Here is a 15,452-nt window from a genome sequence, read left to right as displayed (position 1 = left end):
TGCATATCGGAAGAACAACTGAAAAGGTTTTTGAATGGAGACAAACTGATAGAAGGAAGAGAGGAAGGCCACGAAAGTGGTGTACAGATGATGCGAAGACAAGAGTCAGAGGATTTCGGTGAGCTGTGCTGAAGAGGATACAATGGAGAAACCTTGAAGAGGCTAAGACCCACTCAGGATTGTATTGCCATAAGGAGGAGGACAAGACGAAGAAGAATGGAGTTACAATTATTGATCAATTAATCATCCGATCACACAGATAACACAGTAACATTTCATCAGGCAATTACAGTGTCACACCTCTGGGATTGCCAGTGGTGGCAGCAGCCTGAAACGGAGAACAGTCGTCACCTAAGTGCTCGAATGTTGTCGACTTTTAGCGATGAGTACTGCGGAGCCGGCGGCCAGCCTACTGTAGCTAATGTATTGGGGTTCATAATACACAAATTTATGTATGTTATCAAATAAGAAGCTCGGCACATAAACGGTCAGAGGTTCCTCCCCACAATGCAGTATTGGCTTCTGAGCAAAAACGTTTGACGACCACTGCTTTACACACATTCAGACTCATCACTAAAAGTGACCACAGCACAATCCAAGCCGTCATAAAGGAGACCAGTAGGCACATTCCATATTAATGTCCACTAACAGGCATCCAGATACTTTTGATCAATGTATACGTTATTCCAAGAAACGCATGTAACAAATATTACTCTGGGCGGTTGGTTTGTTGTTTTTGGGGAAGGAGACCAGACAGCGAGGTCATCAGTCTCATCGGATTAGGGAAGGATGGGGAAGGAAGTTGGCCGTGCCCTTTGAAAGGAACCATCCCGGCATTTGCCTGGAGCGATTTAGGGAAATCACGGAAAACCTAAATCAGGATGGCCGGACGCGGGATTGAACCGTCGTCCTCCCGAATGCGAGTCCAGCGTCTAACCACTGCGCCACCTCGCTCGGTATCTGGGCGGTTGGTCACTGTTGAAGATGTTATATTCTGCTGTCATCAATGAGGTAAGTTCCAATTGTCAATTTCAGTGCTCAGTTAAACTGTGATACTTTTGTCGACCGCAAAATGTTGCTCACGCTTGCAAAAGAAATTTACGTTCTAGCGTCCTTCGTAAGCACTGTACGTGGTCAAGGTGAATTTTGACTTAGTATTTGTCATGAGCAGCTACAACTCATACCTAAAGGTAAGTATGTAGGATCAGCCGAACCAGTCCAAGAAGGGCATTTTAATTCCATTAATGAAGAATTGTTCTCTGCTTCCACTGCAGACAGTGCAGTGGAGGAAGCTACTATTGATCAGCCAATAGAATCTGGACGGGGGAACAACGTCGACAAGCTGACAGGCTACTGGCAGTTCGAAGTTGATGAGGCTGGCCTAACTCCTAACACTCACTATGAGCTCAAAGTTATGTCGTTTGGACTATGTAATGCTCCAGCCATCTTCAGTTGTATGAAGGACAACCTTCTTCGACACATTAAATAGATGAAGCGTTTTTGCTATTGTGATGACATTTTCGGTTTTTCAAAGACATTTGAAGAACGTCTAAGCCTCTGACAACTGTGTTCAAGAAATAAAAACGTTGGGATATATAGTGATCAGCAACGGAATCCATACCAATCTGGAGAAAATACGAGCAGTCACAGCTTTTTTGAGTCCTTGGCACATTCTTGATGTGAGAAGTTTCCTCATTATGTGCTCATACTACCAGTGATTTATAAAGCACTTCTGTCAGAAGGTACATCCGTTGCAACAACTACTGCAGAGTGATGGCAAATTTTCCTGGAATGAGATGCAAGAAAGATATTCCCTCGTCCTTAAGGAAGTGTTAACACCCTCTCTGGTTGAAGAAAGCTGAGATAGAACTTCAGAGCGACAGTAACAGTTGTGGGATAGTGTGGGTTGGGTGGAGTTGTAGCACAAATTCAGGAAGGTGCTGAAACTCTTATGTTTCCAGTATACTTACCAAGTGGAGATGATTTACTCTACAACCAAGAAAGTGTGTCTTGCAGTTGTTTCAGCCATCACAAAGTTCTGACTGTTTTTATTTGTAAAATCATTCATCATTGTGACAGACGAACGATCTCTGTGCTGGCTGACTAACCTGAAGGATCCGTCAGCTTGACTGGTGAGATGGGCACTGAGGCTTCAGGAATACATCCTCACTCAATGTACGCTTATGTAAAACAAAGAGATTGAGAAAAAATACTGCCCATATGACATTTGCATGCAGCACTGGGAAGCAAAATGATACATGCTTTGCACCATTCTTTCTGCTCCACAGCTGTCAGCCGAAACAGCAGCTGACACACTGTTCCCATTTCAACCCAGATAATACTCAAGATGACTGCATGAAACACCTCATCACCAGGACAAAAAAAGGGGTTCGCAAATGGAACATGGATGCCCAGGAAAAACTTTGAGAGTAGTGTAATGCCAAGCAGCGGCCATTGAGATACAGCCTGGGAGATTTTGTACGAATTTTTATGCCTATACAGAAAGTGGGATTATCAGGAAAGTTACTAAAGCAATAGGGGAGAGTGAGGCAATATGGGGTGGAGGGCAAGACGGGGATTTTGTAAGTGCTGCCACGGCAGATGTTGCAACCTAGCGGTGAATAGTTGAACTAGTAGGCTGTTGCTATGAGAGTGCCAGACAGTGCTGGCAGCCATTTTGAGAAAACATTCGGAGTGTATAGCCTACATCAAAACATGTTTTCGTCTATGCTGATGTAATTTTTCATCGTTTTCAGACGTGAAAAGGTAAGAGAAGTAATTGTTTCTCGTACTCTTATGTATTATAGTTGAAAAAAGCGCTTTTTAGCAGCAAATTGATGCATGCAATAACTAATTGAACATATCCTTTGTGCTTTAATATTAACCTAACTTAAAAATGGTCCCTGGGGGCACGACGGGGTGCCCCACATGACATAACACATGATGCGAGAAATGTAATTATATTTTTTAATTCCAGAAAATGGTTTGGACATATAAAAAGAAAAGAGGGGTTCATGGAGTGAAGAAGCTATGAAAAATGCTATCACTTAAGTAGTCAACAGCCGAATGGTTTATTATAGAGCTGCAACGGCATTTCAAGTGCCTCAAACAACTCTTGAACGTAAGGTAAAAAAATTCAAATAAGAATCTAATGAAGTTGAAAAAAGTGAATCTTTTGTTGTAAAGGATCAACTGGGACCTTATGAAAGTGTATTTAGCCCTGAAGAAGAACAAGAATTAGTTATTTATATAAAGAATTTGGAAAGCCGTTTGTTTGGTTTGACAGGTAATGATGTAAAGCAGTTGGCATACCAGATAGCTGTGAGAAATAACGCATAATTTTAACCAGACCAATGAATCAGCTGGCAAGGATTGGCTTAGGGGATTTTTGCAAAGAAATCTAGGTTTATCACTTAGGAAACCTGAGCAAACCTCTACAGCTAGAGCAATGGATTTTAACAAAGTTAATGTGTCCAAATTCTTTGGTTTATTAGGGGAACTATACGATCAGCACAAATTTACAGCAGATAGAATTTATAACTGCTTTTTCAAAGAACACTTCCAAGATATTGGCATCGGAAGGGAAAAAACAAGTAGGCTCGTTATCATCTGCCGAAAGAGGGGAAACTGTCTCTGTTGAATTTTGCGTGAATGCAGCTGGAGGTTTTATGCCACCCATGTTAGTGTATCCTCACCAGTGAATGAAGCCGGAACTACTTAACAATTGTTCACCTGGAATGTGGGCAGAATGTCATGTCTCTGGTTGGATGCAAAAAGATATTTTTGAGAAATGGTTCAACAAATTCATTGAATTTTCTAAAGCAACCAAAGAGAAACCTGTGATGTTATTGTTGGATGGACATTCAACCCATATGCAGGGCCTGACTATAACTGATAGAGCAAGGGATAATGGTGTGGTCATCCTCTGTTTTCCACACCATTGTACCCACAGGCTTCAGCCTCTAGGTGTTTCATTCATGAAGCCTCTCAGCATATACTATGATCAGGAGCTAACCAACTGGCTAAGATCAAATCCTGGTAAAGTTGTTACCATGTTTCAGATGGCAGAGATTTTGGCCAAAACTTTCCTCAGAGCTGCAATCATGTTGACTGCCATAAACAGTTTAAAAAAAAAAAACAGGATTTGCCCTTTTGAATCAAACATCTTCCCAGATTCAGTGTTAGAAGCTTCTCTCACTACAGACACTCCTTTAGCTACAAGTGAGGGCACTAACGTTACTGTCAATAATGACCAAGGAGATGCTTCAGTTGGCTCACATAAGCAGGCTATGCCAGAGAGAAGCGATGGTCCTGTCAACCAAGCCGGTCCTAAAGAGCAAGATGTGCTTGCTGTAGGCCTAAGTCTTGGATACTCATTTTGGAATGATAATAACCCCAACTATCACACTACAAACAAGCAGGCTTCTGAGAACAACACCAATCAATTAAGGTCATTTGCTGTTTCACCTAAACAAATTGTCCCAATCCCTCATGTTGGAAAGAAAAACATCCGAAAAACAGGCCACAAAAAAGTAAAAACTGGTGTTGTTACTAGCTCCCCTTACAAAAGAGAACTTCTGGAGAGTGTACATAAAGTTAAGCCTGGCAAAAAGAAGGAACAAGAAGGAAAGAGTGCACCTGAGAAGAATGTTAAAAAATCCCTCTTTGTTTGTAAAGGAAAAAGTGGGAAAAATAAAAAACCAATGACAAACTTGGCAAAGAAGATAAAAAGGGGAAAATGAAGAAGAAAGCACATCTGAAGAAGAAGAAGACACTGCATGTCTGTATTGCAGCTATTTCTACTCACAGTCAACAGAAGGATGAGTGTCATGCGTCTCTTGTAAGAAGTGGGCTCACTGTTCATGTGTGGGAGAAGAGGACGAGGACGCTGAGGTACATCATGTCTGTGAATTTTGCTTACATAAAGACGATAACAACTGAATAACATTAAAATAAACCTACTAGCGATTAAAGTAAAAATGATTGAACATCTTTATACTTCATTAACAAGAATTATTTTAGTTAGGCCTATTGAAGCTACTATTTTGAGTAACTAATATAACTACTTTATCTTGCAGTGTTTTAGGTACTGAAGTTAATGTTACAATTACTTTTTTAAGTTAGTAGCCTAGTTATATAATTTCTTTGTAATACAATGTTAAAAAGATGATTTGTATTTAGTTATTGGAGTTATCTTTAGTAATTAAAGTTAATGTTTTAAGTTAATATTTTAAAGTTAATAGTTACTGAACTTTAACATCATATAATGTTTACTTAATGCATTTTCATTAGATATTAAAATATATCTTTAATAAATTTGTAAACCTGTGTTCATTGAATCATTTAATAACCTTTACCTTATGCAGTATTGAGGTACTCCATCTTGCGCTCACTATACGACAAGATGGGATACTTGGTAGACCCTGAAAAATTTTTTTTTTATAGTAAGTACTAACATTTTTGGTCCTAATTTTGTTATAAACTCTAGAAATACTGAAGTTTAAGGTGGAATATCTTGTATTGTTAAGTGCTTAAGTACCCTGTCTTGCCCTGTCTCCCCTACTTTGGACCATATTGTATCCTTCATATGTCGGATGTCATGTACCAAATTAAAACTTGTGACCCTTCCTCAAGATGAAGCTCTACTACAGTCCTGAAATGCAGATTGACAATAGGGATTTATGTTCAAGGAAAAAAACCCGCTTGACAGTACCAAAACTTTGATTTGAGGGCTAGCTTCAATGCTTGTCATAATGAAGCGGATGTGATAACATAACCGGAATGTGATGATGTGCCGTTGCTGCCATACAAAGAGCCACTAATAAGGTCTAGATCCCGGTGCTACAGTCAGCTCTAATGAGAACTTCTGAAACAACAAACAGGCCACTGTTTCTCCAGGAAAGGGACCAATGCCACGAGCTGTGCTGCACGCAGAACAGTGCTATTGTTAGCATCACTAGCTGGTGTGCTGCAGGTTGCCATTTCAGTTCTAAGGACCAACAGTTATTTCTTATTTAGAATTTATCATTTGTGGAAGGCTCTCGAAATTTCTTTTTGGTATGTTCTGGAATATTTGATGTTTGTATAAATAGCAGCACTCTCTGTCGAGGAGAATGATGATTATGTCATGATTTAACATGAGGAGTGCTCAATGTCATTGTCACCAGCGTCCTGACGAGAAATCAGCATGCCAATCTCATGGGTTGGGACACATGTGGAGCAGTTGATAGCGCATTAAAATCTGCCACCCTTCCCCACCAGTTTAGGGATAAGGCCTGACAGTTCACAAAATTTTCACCACCACCCTTGTAACATTGGAATCAGTATTGACAAGGATGTTGTGCAGATCTCCATTGAGACTGAGGGCTGCCCTAATATCTGTATATAGGACACACATTGCCAAAATTTGCTGAACTGAAAGTGGTACACCTCAAACCTAACGGAATGGTGAATCCTCCCATTAGAGGAGGAAGCCATGTGTTAAAGGAGTGTGTCTGATGTGCAAGCTGGTAAGCAGAACCGCCTTCCAGCGGTGAGGCTGACATGAAATCTGTCATGCCTGTGTGGTCGATTTCAGAGACAGTAGTTTGTTTTTCATCATCTGTAACCATTCAGTCTCCCACTGATGCATGATGCATCTGTCAGAAAATGAGATGATAGCATGCTGCAGGATGGGATATTGACAGACACCACCATCCCAATATGCTTCCTCAGTTGCTTTGTCGGCCATGTCACTTCCCTGTATACTGATGTGACCAATACCCAGCAGAAGATCACTTCCTTGTCAAGGCGATGGAGCCACTGTAAGGAGTCAAGGATGAGCTGAATCAACTGGTCTACTGGATGCATTTGGTGAAGTGCTTGTAGGGCCTAAGCAAGTCGAAACAGGCAAGAAACCTTGTGTGGTGGTCTCTGTGAATCCTCTCCAGTGCCACAATAATGATGTATAGCTCCGCAAGATAATTTGTAAATCGTTCCAAAAGACACACGGAAAACCTATCAGGGAAAACACTGTAACAACTGAGGAAATTTTCTTGCTGGGCTCCATCTGTATAAGCAGTGATAAAATTGTGGTACGTACTGAAATTGGAAGAAAACAAAGTTGTAAAAACGTAATTTGGAGCACAAGTTTTCTTGTACCGTACCCTCGAGAATGATTGGATAAGAAGTAGGCCTCTGAAGGCACCAAGGCAGCAATGCATTCCATCCCTGGCTGTATTTTTGGAGGTCTGATAGATGAACATCCTCGAGATGGTCGGTAGCTTGTATTTCAAATGGTTTAGTCACATGGGGCGTTCCTGAACAGCCATTCAAAGTTGGGTTGGACCACTGCACTAAATCCAATGACTGAGATGACGCTGAGATTTTCAGTGCCTTTTGAGCCAAAAGGACACATCACCAAATCCAGAGTGGTGATTCACCAGCCTCTGCACACAGACTCTCAACTGGGCTATTTGAAAGTCTCCGGTCGATATCCAAATGCCCTCTTGGTGGACAGCATCTAACGTCTTGATGTAGGAAATATGGGCTGATCCATAGACCACACCATAATCTAAACATGATTGAACAAATGCCCTATAAAACTGCATGGGGTGGGACCTGTCAGCTTCCCATGTTTTTCCACTACGATATTTCAAAATATTCAGTCACTGGAAGCCCTTTGTATGTCTTTCAGTTGTGGGGGCCAAGTTAATTTAGAGTAAAACAGTAAACCCAAAATGTGCACAGTTTTCTGAAAACATAAAATATTGTCCCCCATTTTGAGCATTGGTTGCCTTAGTTACAATTGACACATGTAGTCTGCTCTGGTGATAATCGAAAACCAGTTGTCTTGGCACAGGTTTCCAGCCCTCTAATGGTCTGCTGTATCTGCCTCATCGTCATTGTAAGACGGAGAAAGAGTAGAAGACTGTGAAATCATCCACAAGCAAAGAGCATTTGACAAGGCTCCTGACTTTAGAGGAAGTGGTAACGACATAGCTTCATCATCATCATCATTATTATTGCTTTATTTCTTTGTTTCATGCAGATCCTGCCTGTCAGTGAACCAGGTTACATTAATGGCTCCTAACTGTGTAACAGTACACAAAGTCTAGGGCCTCAAAATCTAACTCGTGTAATAAACGTTTGTGAGATATGGACCATAGTGCATTTTTCTGATGCAGTTCACTTAACTGAAAAACATATTTTCTGTAGCAAATGATATTCCAGTGAAATTATGGCTACTGTTGGATCAATAGTTTTATTTATTGAAATACGTATCCTTGGCCTAAATTCATGGACTGTCTGCCCTCATAAAAAGACTAGAATGTCCAATACAATTTAGTTTTGATGATTATGATGATGATAATGATGGTGGTGATGAGGATGATGATGATGATGATGATGATGATGATGATGATGATGATGACGACGATGATAATGATGACGACAACAAGGATGAAAGAAGATCGAAGGAAGTTTGGGTTTAATGTCTTGTTGATATCAAGGTCATTACAGGTGGAGCCTGGACTGCATCAAGGATGGGGAAGGAAATGAGCCATGCCCTTTGAAGTGATTTGGGGAAACCACAGAAAACCTAAATCTGGATTGCTGGATGCAGGTTTGAACCGTTGTCCCCCAGAATGTGAGTCTAGTGTACTAACCACTGTGCCACCTCACACAATATGATGATGATGATGGATGTGAGGTGTTCAGAGACATTGTGTTCAGTGTCCTTACAAGGTGTCAGCATGCCAGTCTCGACCAGGGCAGTGGGGATGGGTGGTGGGCTATGGCTGTCCTCACACACAAAGTGGCTTAAATGCATTAAAATCCACCTATGAATTGTAAAAACTGCAGTCATGGTCCAGTTAACTATGACACATAAAACCAGCTAATAAAAATGCTAAAGTGCCTCAGTAAACTATCCATTCAAAGGGGTGTATTATCACTACTTTGCATTATAGTGGATTCAGATGTAGAGTATACAAGTTTCTTAGAGATAATGACAGAAGTGGATAAATGAACTGGTGTTCGTTGGTTTTGTTCTTATTTGTTGTTTACAAGTGTTGCAACCTTCAGATTAACACCATTCTCACAGGCTATCTACTATGGTCACACCTGACAGACTGAAGGTTGTTATGGTGCAGTACCAGGGAAGGGATATCTCGGAAATGGCATAGCTCATCGACTGTTTGTATGCTGAAAATGTTAGTAGGTATGCATGTTTAAGGACAGTGAAACCTTGTAAAGGCAGCACCATGTTGGACATCCATGCCTCATCACAGAATTTGGAGGCAATCTATGGCAAATCTGATGAAAAAGTAAAATTCTGTTTCAGGCACAAATGTTTTGTAGAACACCATTCAACGCACATTGCTGAACATGGAGCTCCAAAACTGATGTTGACCTAATGACATCAATTACAATTTCAGTGGACATTGAATCATCGAGATTGGACCATGAATAAACAGGTCGCCTGGTTTGATGAATCCCATTTATTGTTCCACCAGGTTGCTGGCAATGATGGGTACACTGTCATCCCAGACCCAGGCCAGTAGGGGCATTGTTATGCCATGGAGGACATTCACCTGGGCCTCCATGAGACCTGTGGTAGTAATCAAAGGCACTGTGAAAGCTGATGTGTGAACATAATGTGAACTGCCTGTGCTTTATCTCTCACTGACAGCCATATATTCCAGCAGAGGGTCTCACATCACAAGGCCACAAAAATACTACAGTGGTTTGAGAAGCATGATAGTGATCTGACATTAATGTCTTTACCCCTAAATTTGCCTGATCTGAATGCTATGGAACACATCTCTGACAATATCAGGTACCAGTCCACACCCACACACACCTGGCCCATAATTTAAAGGAACTGTGTGACCTGTGCATAGATGTCTGGTTGCACGTATTTACAAAAACCTCCAAAGGACTCAACAAATCTATGCCATACCGTATTAATATGCTTTGTTGCAGTCCAAAGGTGGACCAATACATTAAACAGGAGGTCATAACGTTTTAGCTCGTCAGTGTATTTTGTAGGGCTGCACACTGAGGTCTTGCTGCGAAATTCCTTTCAACACTCAAAGCACACATGATCTGGTGTTCAACATGAACTTTTAAACTAATACAGTTGTGATGTGTCTGTGTGAAGGGGCCCCAAGCTGCCTGGAGAGAGAGAGAGAGAGAGAGAGAGAGAGAGAGAGAGAGAGAGAGAGAGAGAGGAAAGCATGATCCAAAGCTTGTTGTTCCCCTGTATGACAAAAGTATAATGGGCGCCAAAATGAAAAGGGAAAAAAAGAAAAGAAAAAAAAGACTGGAGTTATATACAATGAAATTTTTATAACAATAGTACAATTACAGTTCACAAGGAGCTGTACAATTTTACTTACGTTTATCTACTTTGGACTGATTTTCACAAGACAGATGTGTTGCGTTCCTACAAGATGTTAATTTTGTACCATTTATATCATGTTAGGCAAATGTGTTGAACTGTGTATGTTTCATCCATCACAGCAACATTACATTATGGTCTAAGAACGCTGTAGTCAATAATGGTGTGAAATAATATGTCATCTCACACAGTACACAGCAAAATACATTAATGGCCTAAGCTCATTATACCCAATGGTGTGAAAGCTAAAATCTTAGATTGTACAAATGAAACATACAGTCAAATGGTGGTGCATTCCTTCAAAAAATTTACATAACTGTCATTGATATAAGAATGGAATGGTTGGCTTAAGCGTAGAAACTTCTGGGTTGATGACTGATCCACCTGCTCTGTGTGCTGTACTCCCTTGTCAAAGGTGAACCTCTGATCTGTCAAAGGTAGTTTAAGAGGGCCAAAGATGTGTGGACACATGGGGAGGTATCAGTGCTGTAAGGAGGATGTTCCAGGACCTCCCACAAAAAATTTTGAAGGAGCTCGAGCGTCTTCTTAGTCACACATTCTGCCCCATAACGATGACACTACCACAATATTAAGCACTGTGCGACACACCACTCTCCATAAACCTCTTTCATCTTGCAATAATTTTGTGACGCATGCACCCTTCTGCACAAAGAAACTGGATACTATTGTTTGTGCTGATTGGAAGGCATCCATCATGCAACAAACTGCAGAAAAAACTTTCTAGGAATGAGGAAATTTTTGCAAAGCCATTAACTCTGCTTGTGCAACTCTGATATCAGCACATCATTCACCCACTGGGAACACATACAACACTGCTACAGCAAAGTCTCCTGGGTATATCTTATAGTACAATGGGGAGACAGTTGAAGGGGCCTGAGAATATTTAAAACTTGACAGGACACTGAGTTTTGTTGATGTGTGAAACAAACACTACTCACAGCCAGAATTTCTTACACCAACAATTCTGAAAGTGTGTTTCACAGCAACAGAGGTGGCTAACAAGTAATCTATTGAAACGTGAAGAAAGTGAGCTCACCAACTGGACACACCCACAACAAATTTTGCAGAACCCTACGGGAGAGATCCTCTTAAAGTGGAACATTTTGCTGCAAAGCTTAGGTAAGGCACTTTGAGGTCTGTGAAAGGGTGCAAAAATGATGTCTGTGGGTATCTTTAGGACCGTCACCTGAGGTCCAATCCTCCATAACTGCACACACACACACACACACACACACACACACACACACACACACACACACACAACCTTGAATGTCAACTCATTGTCCAACCACTGACTGTTAATTACGTTCACTAGAGCACTGCTAAAGAAGCCCACCTCTGAATGATCCATTTGTCTCAAAGTAATAACTAACATCTAGGAACAGGATGCCACGATAATCACTAACACAATGGACATACCACTGTTCCCTTTTTGACCTTGCAGAGCAGTGGAAAAAATTTTCTGGGCAAACTTTGCAAAAGACAACTGTAATCATTCTAGTTGTGGTCCAAAATAGAATATTATGTGCAATCGTACACACTGTAATGTACTTTAATTACACACCTAATCCTCTTATGTGACGCTGACTGACTCAAGGGCAATTTTTTTAAGGGCACAAACTAGAAATTTGGTATGGGCGTTAATCCTTCTTATACTGTAAATGTCATTTAAGAAGAGATTTTTTTGAAATTCTACCCCTAAGGGGGGAGGGAGATTTGGGGGGGGGGGGGGGGGGGCAGATACAGGATGAAAGGTTTTTTGAAAATATGTAACTATTAAAGTAGTTTTGAAGCTAGACCTATAAAAATTGGTGTTTGTTTTCTCAGTCAAAAAATGTGTTTCAGCATTTTTGGAAATTTAGCCCTTATAAGTACTTTTTAAAAATAAGTCATTATTAAAGAATTACTGAAATATGTATACAGCTACACCTATTAAAACTGGTATTCAACTTCCTGTTAGAAATAAAAAAAATGTGTTTCAGTGACTTTGGAAATTCAGTTCCCTAAGTGAGTGAAATAGGGGATAAAAAGTTTATGAAATTATTTCATTATGAAAGCATTTTGAAAATTAAATCTATGAAAATCTGTATTTCACTTCTCTGTTAGAAATAATGTGTGTTTCACTGTTTTTGGAAACAAGGGGATGAAATAGAGAATAAAAACTTTCAATAAAATATTTTGTTAACCGGTAAATTGGAAAAAAAACTTTAAAGCTAAATTTATGAAAACTGGTATTTCACTTATTGGTTAAATATAAAGAAACATGTGCTAGGAGATGAAAGTTTCTATGGAAAAACCACCACAAAAATGCAAAATGGTATGAATAACAAAAACCTTGACTTCAGCTACCAGAATGGCTCTTTGGTCAGAAGGACATACAGAAAAGACCACACTTTTATGGCCTTATTTAGAGCAAAAACTTTAAAAGGTGTTGCAATTTGTAAAAAACATAAAAATTCAATAAAAGAAAAACAAAAAATATATGCGCAGACCATACAGTCTACGCGAGCAAAGCAGCAGGCACTAAGCTCGTTACAATGTATTTATTAAACATTAATCAAAAAATTTACTTACATTACTGAGCAAAATGAAAAAAAAAATTATATCAGACCTATTAAACTGCTTAATTACTGAAGAAAATAACTCTACAACTGCATAATGAGGGAAGTTTTTAATACGAAAGCACTGTCATCAAGTACAAGTTCTCTTCTGAGAGATTACGCCACTGATCTGTCAACGCTTCTCTAGTCTGAAAATAGCCACTCAAAGAGCCATAATGGAATATGGAACTCAAAGTGCATTCAGCGGAGCAGCAGTAAACTATGAGTTGTGAAGTTAAATTGCCTGCAGTAATTTGCCAACATCCACATTTTGTGCTGAAAATTGCTTTTCCACTAAATTCTGAAGGGACTTGTGTCCCTACAAAATATCTACAGTGCTGTGTACAACCATATCGGGCCCATGTGACAGATTTTTTACACGTCAATGTTGGTCTTGCTAGAGTTCATGATTACCATTCTAGGTTTCAGGGATCTGTAGCTAACAGCAGTCAGCCTTGTTTAAGGTGGAACCCAGTACATTTAACTGTTTCGTTTATCTCAACCTGAAGTATCTGCTTCCTCATGTTTTTCAGAATCTTGCTTGTTTCCACGTAAAAAATTTCATTTTCCGCAATAACAAAGGAATTTTCAAGGTATTTCAATTTTGAATATAGTTCACAGGAGGTAGCATATTTTTGAAGATTCAGTAAATTATTTGCAAGTTCCGTAACAAACAAGCCCTTGACAAGAAATGAATTCCTGTGATCACTAGAAAATAAATTAACAGTCAATTCCTGCATTAGTTAATGCTCACACATCACTGCATTAGGATTCTACCATCTCCTTAAAATATTCTACCACATATGTGATTCTGAAAAGCAAAGAGTTCCAGCATGTTAACGCTGTGTAAGATAACCAACCTGATTTCTGTGGTCTCACATGAAACACCAATCTAGTGGCAGAATGTGTGGAGCTAGGAAATTAGGAAAGTTTATGGAACCATTTTATGCATCCACCGAGGGACTACCCTATAAATTTACCAAGTACCATATTGAAAACTACAGTAATTTATGCAAAAATCTTAATGGTTTAATCAATTAGTGAAGTATCTCATGCAGAAAAATTGGGTCAATAAAAGTACAATGGAAAAAGTCAGAATCCAACAATCACATAATCACAATTTGCCATGGAAAATTTAATTACTTCTGAAATTTTGTGTTAATTAATTCATAAATTAATTAGTTTTGCTGAATTTGAACTACATTACTGCAAAGTCGGAATGCCAGTCTTCCTGAAGTGCCGTGTCACTAAGGCAATAAATACAAATTAACTCTCAAAATATTTGCTAAGTCATATTGCAGTAAAAACTTCAGTCAGTTATATCCATTAATTAACAATTGTATGTTACTTAGAAATTATATGAAAACTGAGAAATCAGCAAAGAAATAAAAAGAAAAAAAATAATAATAATAATTGGCAGAATTGCAGGTGGAATATTCTCACTTGCTCTCATCCATCTGGAAGAGAAAATGCCTTTGGATCACCCCTCTTCTCCTTTAAAAACAGCAGATGTAAATGCTTTCTCATTATGGTATTCAGGAAAGCACTCTGTAAGTCAGTTAAAATAATAATAACAATTTGCAACCAGATTCAGTTTGCGTGGACAACACAGAACACAGCTTAAATGGTCTCTCTATTTGTTTTCAGAATGCTGACACATTTGTTCATGTACCTGGCACTGTCACTTAGAATAGCTTTACACTATCATACTGAGTATTATAGGCCTGTAAAGGACCAAATATTGTACGGGCACACTGTGTTCCATTTGCTGTATTGAGAAACGGCATACATGCAACAAAAGGTTTTATGCTCATCCCATACCTCAATTGTTTTCAGTAAAAACAAAAAAAATCTTGTCAATGTCTCATCAGCTAAGATGACAAGATTCTAGCCAGTTAGTCACTGCATCACTTCATCCTTTGCCCTCATTGTTTTGACACATGGTGTGTCAGAGTAACTTAAAGAATTAATCACACTGTCAACCTTTTATTTAAAAAGAATTTAATTTGAATCTGTACTACAAACTACAATAACAGTACTTTTCAAAACTGACAACTTTATTACAAATACAGGGCCAAACTGAAAATTACAGTTTGATTATTGTGCTGTTCACTGCCAGTAACAACAGCTTGCCTTCCATGAAATCTATTGTTCACTGTCTAACATTTTTGTTAGCAGAAAGTTGGTTTTCAAAAACATTTCAGTAGTCTGAGGGAGATATTCTTCTTCGTTGCTTCAAAAGCTGTCACTAATCAAAGATTGCTTCTTTATTTGCACAATGAAGCTCTTAGGTGAGTTTCCTAACATTTTCAGTCTGCATGTGTTTTAAAATGGTACCTTCTTGGTCCCACAATATCCTGCTGTTGCAGTATCAGGAGTGCATCGGCTTCAAATGCCCATGCTTGTTGTTGGTAGTATTTGTGTGCTTCGCCATTTTCACAATCGTGAAT

Source organism: Schistocerca americana, chromosome 3, assembly GCF_021461395.2.
Source record: "Schistocerca americana isolate TAMUIC-IGC-003095 chromosome 3, iqSchAmer2.1, whole genome shotgun sequence".
In the NCBI taxonomy this organism is placed as follows: domain Eukaryota; kingdom Metazoa; phylum Arthropoda; class Insecta; order Orthoptera; family Acrididae; genus Schistocerca; species Schistocerca americana.
Note: the sequence above shows the minus strand (reverse complement) of the source record.